This window comes from Schistocerca americana, unplaced genomic scaffold, assembly GCF_021461395.2.
Source record: "Schistocerca americana isolate TAMUIC-IGC-003095 unplaced genomic scaffold, iqSchAmer2.1 HiC_scaffold_18, whole genome shotgun sequence".
Classification (NCBI taxonomy): domain Eukaryota; kingdom Metazoa; phylum Arthropoda; class Insecta; order Orthoptera; family Acrididae; genus Schistocerca; species Schistocerca americana.
In genome coordinates this window covers 6909787-6922167 of record NW_025725884.1, presented here as the reverse complement: position 1 = coordinate 6922167, position 12381 = coordinate 6909787, and positions in this window count along the sequence as shown.

The window sequence follows — 12381 nt, the reverse complement described above, 5'->3', positions numbered from 1 at the left end:
GCACACCTGACCCTGCCTCCCTTACTTTCTACGCTTGATGTAGAAGAACTGTCAGGAGCCTCAGAAAGCAGCATTTCCAACATTCACCATCTGTAGACATTACTAGCGCACAGCTGTACATTTCTCCTTTCCTTGTTACCCCAGGTGAAGGAGGACTGTAATGAGCCTCAGAAAGCACCATTTCGAACATTCACCATCTGTAGACATTACTAGCGCACAGCTGTACATGTCTCCCTTCCTTTCTACCCTAGGTGAAGGAGGACTGTAAGGAGCTGTGGAAAGCACCATTTCCAACATTCACCATCTGTAGTCATATATAGCACACATCTGACCATGTCTCTCTTACTTTCTAACCTTGATGAAGAAGAACTGTAAGGAGCCTCAGAAAGCACCATTTCCAACATTCACCATCTGTAGACATTACTAGCGCACAGCTGTACATGTCTCCCTTCCTTGTTAACCCAGGTGAAGGAGGACTGTAATGAGCCTCAGAAAGCACCATTTCGAACATTCACCATCTGTAGACATTACTAGCGCACAGCTGTACATGTCTCCCTTCCTTTCTACCCTAGGTGAAGGAGGACTGTAAGGAGCTGCGGAAAGCACTATTTCCATCATTCACCATCTCTAGACATAGTTAGCGCACACCTGACTTTGCCTCCCTTACTTTCTATGCTTGATGAAGAGGAACTGTAAGAAGCCTCAGAAAGCACCATTTCCAACATTCACCATCTGCAGACATTACTAGTGCACAGCTGTACACGTCTCCCTTCCTTTCTACCATAGTTGAAGGAGGACTGTAAGGAGCTGCGGAAAGCACCATTTCCAACATTCACCATCTGTAGACATAGTTAGCGCACACCTGACCTTGCCTCTCTTACTTTTTACGCTTGATGAAGAAGAACTGTTATGAGCCTCAGAAAGCACCATTTCCAACATTCACCATCTGTAGACATTACTAGCACACAGCTGCACATGTCTCCCTTCCTTTATACCCTAGGTGAAGGAGGACTGTATGGAGCTGCGGAAAGCACCATTTCCAACATTCACCATCTGTAGACATAGTTAGCGCACACCTGACCTTCCCTCCCTTACTTTCTACGCTTGATAAAGAAGAACTGTAAGGAGCCTCAGAAAGCACCATTTCCAACATTCACCATCTGTAGACATTACTAGTGCACAGCTGAACATGTCTCCCTTCCTTTAAACCCTAGGTGAAGGAGGACTGTAAGGAGCTGCGGAAAGCACAATTTCCAACATTCACTATCTGTAGACATAGTTAGCGCACTCCTGACCTTGCCTCCCTTACTTTCTACGCTTGATGACGAAGAACTGTAAGGAGCCTCGGAAAGCACCATTTCAAACATTCACCATCTGTAGACACAGCTGTACATATCTGCCTTTCTTTCTACCATAGGTGAATGAGCACTGTAAGGAGCTGCGGAAAGCAATATTTCCAACATTCACCAACTGTAGACATAGTAAGCGCACACCTGACCCTGCCTCCCTTACTTTCTACGCTTGATGTAGAAGAACTGTCAGGAGCCTCAGAAAGCAGCATTTCCAACATTCACCATCTGTAGACATTACTAGCGCACAGCTGTACATTTCTCCTTTCCTTGTTACCCCAGGTGAAGGAGGACTGTAAGGAGCCTCAGAAAGCACCATATCCCACATTCACCATCTGTAGACATTACTAGTGCACAGCTGTACATGTCTCCCTTCCTTTCTACCCTAGGTGAAGGAGGACTGTAAGGAGCTGTGGAAAGCACCATTTCCAACATTCACCATCTGTAGTCATATATAGCACACATCTGACCATGTCTCTCTTACTTTCTAACCTTGATGAAGAAGAACTGTAAGGAGCCTCAGAAAGCACCATTTCCAACATTCACCATCTGTAGACATTACTAGCGCACAGCTGTACATGTCTCCCTTCCTTGTTAACCCAGGTGAAGGAGGACTGTAATGAGCCTCAGAAAGCACCATTTCCAACATTCACCATCTGTAGACATTACTAGCGCACAGCTGTACATGTCTCCCTTCCTTTCTACCCTAGGTGAAGGAGGACTGTAAGGAGCTGCGGAAAGCACTATTTCCAACATTCACCATCTCTAGACATAGTTAGCGCACACCTGACTTTGCCTCCCTTACTTTCTACGCTTGATGAAGAGGAACTGTAAGAAGCCTCAGAAAGCACCATTTCCAACATTCACCATCTGTAGACATTACTAGCGCACAGCTGTACATGTCTCCCTTCCTTTCTACCCTAGGTGAAGGAGGACTGTAAGGAGCTGCGGAAAGCACCATCTCCAACATTCACCAACTGTAGACATTGTTAGCGCACACCTGACCCTGCCTCCCTTACTTTCTATGCTTGATGAAGAAGAACTGTAAGGAGCCTCAGAAAGCAGCATTTCCAACATTCACGATCTCTAGACATTACTAGCGCACAGCTGTACATTTCTCCTTACCTTGTTACCCCAGGTGAAGGAGGACTGCAAGGAGCCTCAGAAAGCACCATTTCCAACATTCACCATCTGTAGACATTACTAGCGCACAGCTGTACATGTCTCCCTTCCTTTCTACCCTAGGTGGAGGAGGACTGTAAGGAGCCTCAGAAAGCACTATTTTCAACATTCACCACCTGTAGACATTACTACCGCATAGCTTGACACATCTCCCTTCCTTTCTACCCTAGGTGAAGTAGGATTCTAGGGAGCCTCAGAACACACCCTTGCCTACATTCACCTTCTCTAGACGTAGTTAGCGCACACCTGACCTTGCCTCCCTTACTTTCTACGCATGATGAAGAAGAACTGTAAGGAGCCTCAGAAACCACAATTAGCAACATTCACCATCTGTAGACATAGTTAGCGTACAGCTGTACATGTCTCACTTACTCTCTACCGTAGGTGAAGGAGAACAGTAAGGAGCTCAGAAGGCACAATTTCCAATATTCACCATCTGTAGACATTACTAGCGCACAGCTGTACATGTCTCCTTTCCTTTCTACCCTAGGTGAAGGAGGACTGTAAGGAGCCTCAGAAAGCACCATTTCCTACATTCATTATCTCTAGACATAGTTAGCGCACACCTGACCATGCCTCCCTTTCTTTCTACGCTTGATGAAGAAGAACAGTAAGGAGCTTTAGAAAGCACCATATCCAACATTCACCATCTGTAGACATTACTAGCGCACAGCCGTACATGTCTCCCTTCCTTGCTACCCTAGGTGAACGAGGACTGTAAGGAGCTGTGGAAAGCACCATTTCCAACATTCACCATCTGTAGACATAGTTAGCGCACATCTGACCATGTCTCCCTTACTTTCTACCCGTGATGAAAAAGAACTGTAAGGAGCCTCAGAAAGCACCAATTCCAACATACACCATATGTAGACATAGTTAGCGCACATTTGACCTTGTCTCCCTTACTTTCTACCCGTGATGAAGAAGAACTGTAAGGAGCCTCAGAAAGCTCCATTTCTAACATTCACCATCTGGAGACATAGTTAGCGCACATGTGACCATGTCTCCCTTACTTTCTACCCTAGGTGAATGAGAGCAGTAAGGAGCTCAGAAGGCACCATTTCCAATACTCACCATCTGTAGACATAGTTACCGCACAGCTGTACATGTCTCCCTTACTTTCTACCCGTGATGAAAAAGAACTGTAAGGATCCTCAGATACCACCATTTCCTACATTCACCATCTGTAGACATATTTGGCGTACAGCTGTACACGTCTCCCTTACTCTCTACCCGAGGTGAAGGAGAACAGTAAGGAGCCTCAGAAAGCACTATTTCCAACATTCACCATCTGTAGACATTACTAGCACACAGCTGTACATGTCTCCCTTACTTTCTACCATAGGTGAAGGAGGACTGTAAGGAGCTGTGGAAAGCACCATTTCCAACATTCACCATCAGTAGACATATATAGCACACATCTGACCATGTCTCCCTTACTTTCTACACTTGATGAAGGAAAACTGTAAGGAGCCTCAGAAAGCACCATTTCCAATATTCACCATCTGTAGACATAGTAAGCGCACAGCTGTACTTGTCTCCCTTACTTTCTACCCTCGGTGAAGGAGAACTGTAGGGAGCTGCAGAAAGCACCATTTCCTACATTTACCATCTTTAGACATAGTTAGCGCACACCTGAACTTGCCTCCCTTACTCTCTACGCTTGATGAAGAAGAACTGTAAGGAGCCTCAGAAAGCACCATTTCAAACATTCACCATCTGTAGACATTACTAGCGCACAGCTGTACATGTCTCCCTTCCTTTCTACCCTAGGTGAAGGAGGACTGTAAGGAGCTGCGGAAAGCACCATTTCCAACATTCACCATCTGTAGATATAGTTAGCGCACATGTGACCATGTCTCTTTTACTTTCTACCCTTGTTGAAGAAGAACTGTAAGGAGCCTCAGAGAGCACCATTTCCAACATTCACCATCTGTAGACATAGTTAGCGTACAGCTGTACAAGTCTCCCTTACTCTCTACCCTAGGTGAAAGGGAACAGTAAGGACCTCAGAAGGCACCATTTCGAATATTCACCATCTGTAGACATAGCTACTGCACAGCTGTACATGTCTCCCTTATTTTCTACCCTAGGTGAAGGAGAACTGTAGGGAGCTGCAGAAAGCACCATTTCCTACATTCACCATCTTTAGACATAGTTAGCGCACACCTGACCTTGCGACCCTTACTTTCTACGCTTGATGAAGAAGAACTGTAAGGAGCCTCAGAACGCACCATTTCCAACATTCACCATCTGTAGACGTTACTAGCGCACAGCTTTACATGTCTCCCTTCCTGTCTACCCTACGTGAAGGAGGACTGTAAGGAGCTGCGGAAAGCACCATTTCCAACGTTCACCATCTGTACACATATTTAGGGCACATTTGACCGTGTCTCCCTTACTTTCTACCCTTGATGGAGAAGAACTGTAAGGAGCCTCAGAAAGCACCATTTCCAACATTCACCATCTGTAGACATAGTTAGCGTACAGCTGTACACGTCTCCCTCACTCTCTACCCTAGGTGAAGGAGAACAGTAAGGAGCTCAGAAGGCACCATTTCCAATATTCACCATCTGTAGACATAGTTAGCGCACAGCTGTACACGTCTCCCATACTTTCTACCCTTGATAAAGAAGAACTGTAAGGAGCCTCAGAAAGAACCATTTCCAACATTCACCATTTGTAGACATAGTTAGCGCACGCCTGACCTTGCCTCCCTTACTTTCTACGCTTGAAGAAGAAGAACTGTCAGGAGCATCAGAAAGCACCATTTCCAACATTCACCATCTGTAGACATAGTTAGCGTACAGCTGTACACGTCTCCCTCACTCTCTACCCTAGGTGAAGGAGAACAGTAAGGAGCTCAGAAGGCACCATTTCCAATATTCACCATCTGTAGACATAGTTAGCACACATCTGACCATGGCTCCCTTACTTTCTAACCTTGATGAAGAAGAACTGTAAGGAGCCTCAGAAAGCACCACTTTCAACATCCACTATCTGTAGGCATTACTACCGCACAGCTGTACTTGTCTCCCTTCCTCTCTACCCTAGGTGAATTAGGACTGCATGGAGCCGCAGAAAGCACCATATCCAACATTCACCATCTGTAGACATTGTTAGCGCACATCTGACCACGTCCCTCTTACTTTCTACCCTTGATGAAGAAGAACTTTAAGAAGCCTCAGAAAGCACCATTTCCAACATTCACAATCTGTAGACCTTACTAGCGCACAGCAGTACATGTCTCCCTTCCTTTCTACCCTAGGTGAAGGAGGACTGTAAGGAGCCGCGGAGAGCACAATTCCCAAAATTCACCATCTGCAGACATAGTTAGCGTATAGCTGTACACGTCTCCTTCACTCAACACCCTAGGTGAAGGAGAACAGGAAGGAGAACAGTAAGGAGAACAGTAAGGAGCACAGTAAGGAGCTCAGAATGCACCATTTCCAATATTCACCATCTGTAGACATAGTTAGCGCACAGCTGTACATGTCTCCCTTATTTTCTACCCTCGGTGAAGGAGAACTGTAGGGAGCTGCAGAAAGCACCATTTCCAAGATTCACCATCTGTAGACATAGTTAGCGTACAGCTGTACATGTCTCCCTTCCTTTCTACCCTAGGTGAAGGACAACAGTAACGGGCTCAGAGGGCACCATTTCCAATATTCACCATCTGTAGACATAGTTAGCGCACAGCTGTACATGTCTCCCTTACTTTCTACCCTCGGTGAAGGAGAACTGTAGGGAGCTGCTGAAAGCACCATCTCCTACATTCATTATCTTTAGACATAGTTAGCGCACACCTGACCTTGCCTCGCCTCGCTTACTTTCTACGCTTGATGAAGAAGAACTGTAGGGAGCCTCAGAAAGCACCATTTCCAACACTCACCATCTGTAGACATAGTTAGCGTAAAGCTGTACATGTCTCCCTTCCTTTCTACCCTGGGTGAAGGAGGACTGTATGGAGCTGCAGAAAGCACCATATCCAACATTCACCATCTGTACACATAGTTAGCGCACATCTGACCACGTCCCCCTTACTTTCTAACCTTGATGAAGAAGAACTGTCAGGAGCCTCAGAAAGCACCATTACCAACATTCACCATCTGTAGACATTACTAGCGCACATCTGTAAATGTCTCCCTTCCTGTTTACCTAGGTGAAGGAGGACTGTAAGGAACTGCAGAAAGCACCATTTCCAACATTCACCATCTGTAGGCATAGTTAGCGCACATCTGACCATATCTCCCTTACTTTCTACGCTTGATGAAGAAGAACTGTAAGGAGCTTCAGCAAGCACCATTTCCAACAATCACTATCTGTAGACATTACTAGCGCACAGCTGTACATGTCTCCCTTCCTTTCTAACCTATGTGAAGGAGGACTGTAAGGAGCTGCAGAAAGTTCCATTTCCGACATAAACATTTGTAGACATAGTTACGTACAGCTGTACATGTCTCTCTTCCTTTCTACCCTAGGTGAAGTAGGACTGTAAGGAGCTGCGGAAAGCACTATTTCCAACATTCACCATCTCTAGACATAGTTAGCGCACACCTGACTTTGCCTCCCTTACATTCTACGCTTGATGAAGAGGAACTGTAAGAAGCCTCAGAAAGCACCATTTCCAACATTCACCATCTGTAGACATTACTAGCGCACAGCTGTACATGTGTCCCTTCCTTTCTACCCTAGGTGAAGGAGGACTGTAAGTATCTGCAGAAAGCAGCATTTCCAACATTCACCAACTGTAGAAATAGTTAGCGGACATCTGACCCTGTTTCCCTTCCTTTCTTGCCTTGATGAAGAAGAACTGTAAGGAGCCTCAGAGAGCACGATTTCCTACATTCACCATCTCTATACATAGTTAGCTTACAGCTGTACACGTCACCCTTACTCTCTACCCTAGGTGAAGGAGAACAGTAAGGAGCTCAGAAGGCACCATTTCCAATATTCACCATCTGTAGACATAGTTAGCGCACAGCTGTACACGTCTCCCATACTTTCTACCCTTGATAAAGAAGAACTGTTAGGAGCCTCAGAAAGAACCATTTCCAACATTCACCATTTGTAGACATAGTTAGCGCACGCCTGACCTTGCCTCCCTTACTTTCTACGCTTGATGAAGAAGAACTGTAAGGAGCCTCAGAAAGCACCATTTCCAATATTCACCATCTGTAGACATTACTAGCGCACAGCTGAACATGTCTCCCTTCCTTTAAACCCTAGGTGAAGGAGGACTGTAAGGAGCTGCGGAAAGCACAATTTCCAACATTCACTATCTGTAGACATAGTTAGCGCACTCCTGACCTTGCCTCCCTTACTTTCTACGCTTGATTACGAAGAACTGTAAGGAGCCTCGGAAAGCACCATTTCAAACATTCACCATCTGTAGACACAGCTGTACATATCTGCCTTCCTTTCTACCATAGGTGAAGGAGGACTGTAACGAGCTGCGGAAAGCACCATTTCCAACATTCACCAACTGTAGACATAGTTAGCGCACACCTGACCCTGCCTCCCTTACTTTCTACGCTTGATGTAGAAGAACTGTAAGGAGCCTCAGAAAGCAGCATTTCCAACATTCACCATCTGTAGACATTACTAGCGCACAGCTGTACATTTCTCCTTTCCTTGTTACCCCAGGTGAAGGAGGACTGTAAGGAGCCTCAGAAAGCACCATATCCCACATTCACCATCTGTAGACATTACTAGCGCACAGCTGTACATGTCTCCCTTCCTTGTTAACCCAGGTGAAGGAGGACTGTAATGAGCCTCAGAAAGCACCATTTCCAACATTCACCATCTGTAGACATTACTAGCGCACAGCTGTACATGTCTCCCTTCCTTTCTACCCTAGGTGAAGGAGGACTGTAAGGAGCTGTGGAAAGCACCATTTCCAACATTCACCATCTGTAGTCATATATAGCACACATCTGACCATGTCTCCCTTACATTCTAACCTAGATGAAGAAGAACTGTAAGGAGCCTCAGAAAGCACCATTTCCAACATTCACCATCTGTAGACATTACTAGCGCACAGCTGTACATGTCTCCCTTCCTTGTTAACCCAGGTGGAGGAGGACTGTAATGAGCCTCAGAAAGCACCATTTCCAACATTCACCATCTGTAGACATTACTAGCGCACAGCTGTATATGTCTCCCTTCCTTTCTACCCTAGGTGAAGGAGGACTGTAAGGAGCTGCGGAAAGCACTATTTCCAACATTCACCATCTCTAGACATAGTTAGCGCACACCTGACTTTGCCTCCCTTACATTCTACGCTTGATGAAGAGGAACTGTAAGAAGCCTCAGAAAGCACCATTTCCAACATTCACCATCTGTAGACATTACTAGCGCACAGCTGTACATGTGTCCCTTCCTTTCTACCCTAGGTGAAGGAGGACTGTAAGTATCTGCAGAAAGCAGCATTTCCAACATTCACCAACTGTAGAAATAGTTAGCGGACATCTGACGCTGTTTCCCTTCCTTTCTTGCCTTGATGAAGAAGAACTGTAAGGAGCCTCAGAGAGCACCATTTCCTACATTCACCATCTCTATACATAGTTAGCTTACAGCTGTACACGTCACCCTTACTCTCTACCCTAGGTGAAGGAGAACAGTAAGGAGCTCAGAAGGCACCATTTCCAATATTCACCATCTGTAGACATAGTTAGCGCACAGCTGTACACGTCTCCCATACTTTCTACCCTTGATAAAGAAGAACTGTTAGGAGCCTCAGAAAGAACCATTTCCAACATTCACCATTTGTAGACATAGTTAGCGCACGCCTGACCTTGCCTCCCTTACTTTCTACGCTTGATGAAGAAGAACTGTAAGGAGCCTCAGAAAGCACCATTTCCAATATTCACCATCTGTAGACATTACTAGCGCACAGCTGTACATGTCTCCCTTCCTTTCTACCCTAGGTGAAGGAGGACTGTAAGGAGCTGCGGAAAGCACCATTTCCAACATTTTCCATCTGTACACATAGTTAGGGCACATTTGACCGTGTCTCCCTTACTTTCTACCCTTGATGGAGAAGAACTGTAAGGAGCCTCAGAAAGCACCATTTCCAATATTCACCATCTGTAGACATTACTAGCGCACAGCTGTACATGTCTCCCTTCCTTTCTACCCTAGGTGAAGGAGGACTGTAAGGAGCTGCGGAAAGCACCATTTCCAACATTCACCATCTGTACACATAGTTAGGGCACATTTGACCGTGTCTCCCTTACTTTCTACCCTTGATGGAGAAGAACTATAAGGAGCCTCAGAAAGCACCATTTCCAACATTCACCATCTGTAGACATAGTTAGCGTACAGCTGTACACGTCTCCCTTACACTCTACCCTAGGTGAAGGAGAACAGTAAGGAGCTCACAAGGCACCATTTCCAATATTCACCATCTGTAGACATAGTTAGCGCACAGCTGTACACGTCTCCCATACTTACTACCCTTGATAAAGAAGAACTGTAAGGAGAGTCAGAAAGCACCGTTTCCAACATTCACCATCTGTAGACATTACCAGCGCACAGCTGTGCATGTGTCCCTTCCTTTCTACCCTAGGTGAAGGAGGACTGTAAGTAGCTGCAGAAAGCACCATTTCCAACATTCACCATCTGTAGACATTGTTAGCGGACATCTGACCCAGTCTCCCTTACTTTCTTCCCTTGATGAAGAAGAACTGTAAGAAGCCTCAGAAAGCACCATTTCCAACATTCACCATCTGTAGACATTACTAGCGCACATCTGACCATGTCTCCCTTACTTTCCACCCTTGATGAGGAAGAACTGTAAGGACCCTCAGAAAGCACCATTTCCAACATTCACCATCTGTAGACATAGTTAGCGTACAGCTGTACAAGTCTCCCTTACTCTCTACCCTAGGTGAAGGAGAACAGTAAGGAGTTCAGAAGGCACCATTTAGAATATTCACCATCTGTAGACATAGTTAGCGCACAGCTGTACATGTCTCCTTTACTCTCTACCCTCGGTGAAGGAAAATTGTAGGGAGCTGCAGAAAGCACCATTTCCTGCATTCACCATCTTTAGACGTAGTTAGCGCACACCTGACCTTGCCTCCCTTACTTTCTACCCTCGGTGAAGGAGGACTATAAGGAGCTGCGGAAAGCACCATTTCCAACATTCACCATCTGTAGACATAGTTAGCACACATCTGACCATGGCTCCCTTACATTCTAACCTTGATGAAGAAGAACTGTAAGGAGCCTCAGAAAAAACCACTTTCAACATCCACTATCTGTAGGCATAGTTAGCATACATATGTACACGTCTCCCTTACTCTCCACCCTTGGTGAAGGAGAAAAGTAAGGAGCTCAGAAGGCACCATTTCCAATATTTACCATCTGTACACATAGTTAGCACACAGCTGTACATGCCTCCCTTACTTTCTACCCTCGGTGAAGGAGAACTGTAGGGAGCTGCCGAAAGCACCATTTCCTACATTCACCATTTTTAGACATAGTTAGCGCACACCTGACCTTGCCTCCCTTACTTTCTACGCTTGATGAAGAAGAGCTGTAGGGAGCCTCAGAAAGCACCATTTCCAACATTCACCATCTGTAGACATTACTAGCGCACAGCTGCACTTGTCTCCCTTCCTTTCTACCCTAGGTGAAGGAGGACTGTATGGAGCTGCAGAAAGAACCATATCCAACATTCACCATCTGTAGGCATAGTTAGCGCACATCTGACCACCTCCCCCTTACTTTCAACCCTTGATGAATAAGAACTGTAAGAAGCCTCAGAAAGCACCATTTCCAACATTCACCATCTGTAGACATTACTAGCGCATAGCTGTACTTGTCTCCCTTCCTCTCTACCCTAGGTGAAGGAGGACTCTATGGAGCCGCAGAAAGCACCATATCCAACATTCACCATCTGTAGACATAGTTAGCGCACATCTGACCACGTCCCCCTTACTTTCTACCCTTGATGAAGAAGAACTGTAAGAAGCCGCAGAAAGCACCATTTCCAACATTCACAATCTGTAGACATTACTAGCGCACAGCAGTACATGTCTCCCTTCCTTTCTACCCTAGGTGAAGGAGGACTGCAAGGAGCCGCGGAGAGCACAATTCCCAAAATTCACCACCTGCAGACATAGTTAGCGTATAGCTGTACACGTCTCCTTCACTCTACACCCTAGGTGAAGGAGAACAGGAAGGAGAACAGTAAGGAGCACAGTAAGGAGCTCAGAATGCACCATTTCCAATATTCACCATCTGTAGACATAGTTAGCGCACAGCTGTACATGTCTCCCTTACTGTCTACCCTCGGTGAAGGATAACCGTAGGGAGCTGCAGAAAGCACCATTTCCTACATTCACCATCTTTAGACATAGTTAGCGCACACCTGACCTTGCCTCCCTTACTTTCTACGCTTGATGAAGAAGAACTGTAAGGAGCCTCAGAAAGCACCATTTCCAACATTCACCATCTGTAGACATAGTTAGCGCACATCTGACCGTGTGTCCCTTACTTTCTATGCTTGATGAAGAAGAACTGTAAGGAGCCTCAGAAAGCACCATTTCCAACATTCACCATCTGTAAACATAGTTAGCGCACATCTGACCGTGTGTCCCTTAAATTCTACCCTTGATGAGGAAGAACTGTAAGGAGCCTCAGAAACCACAATTTCCAACATTCACCATCTGTAAACATAGTTAGCGTATTGCTGTACACGTCTCCTTTACTCTACACCCTAGGTGAAGGAGAACAGGAAGGAGAACAGTAAGGAGCACAGTAAGGAGCTCAGAATGCACCATTTCCAATATTCACCATCTGTAGACATAGTTAGCGTACAGCTGTACATGTCTCCCTTACT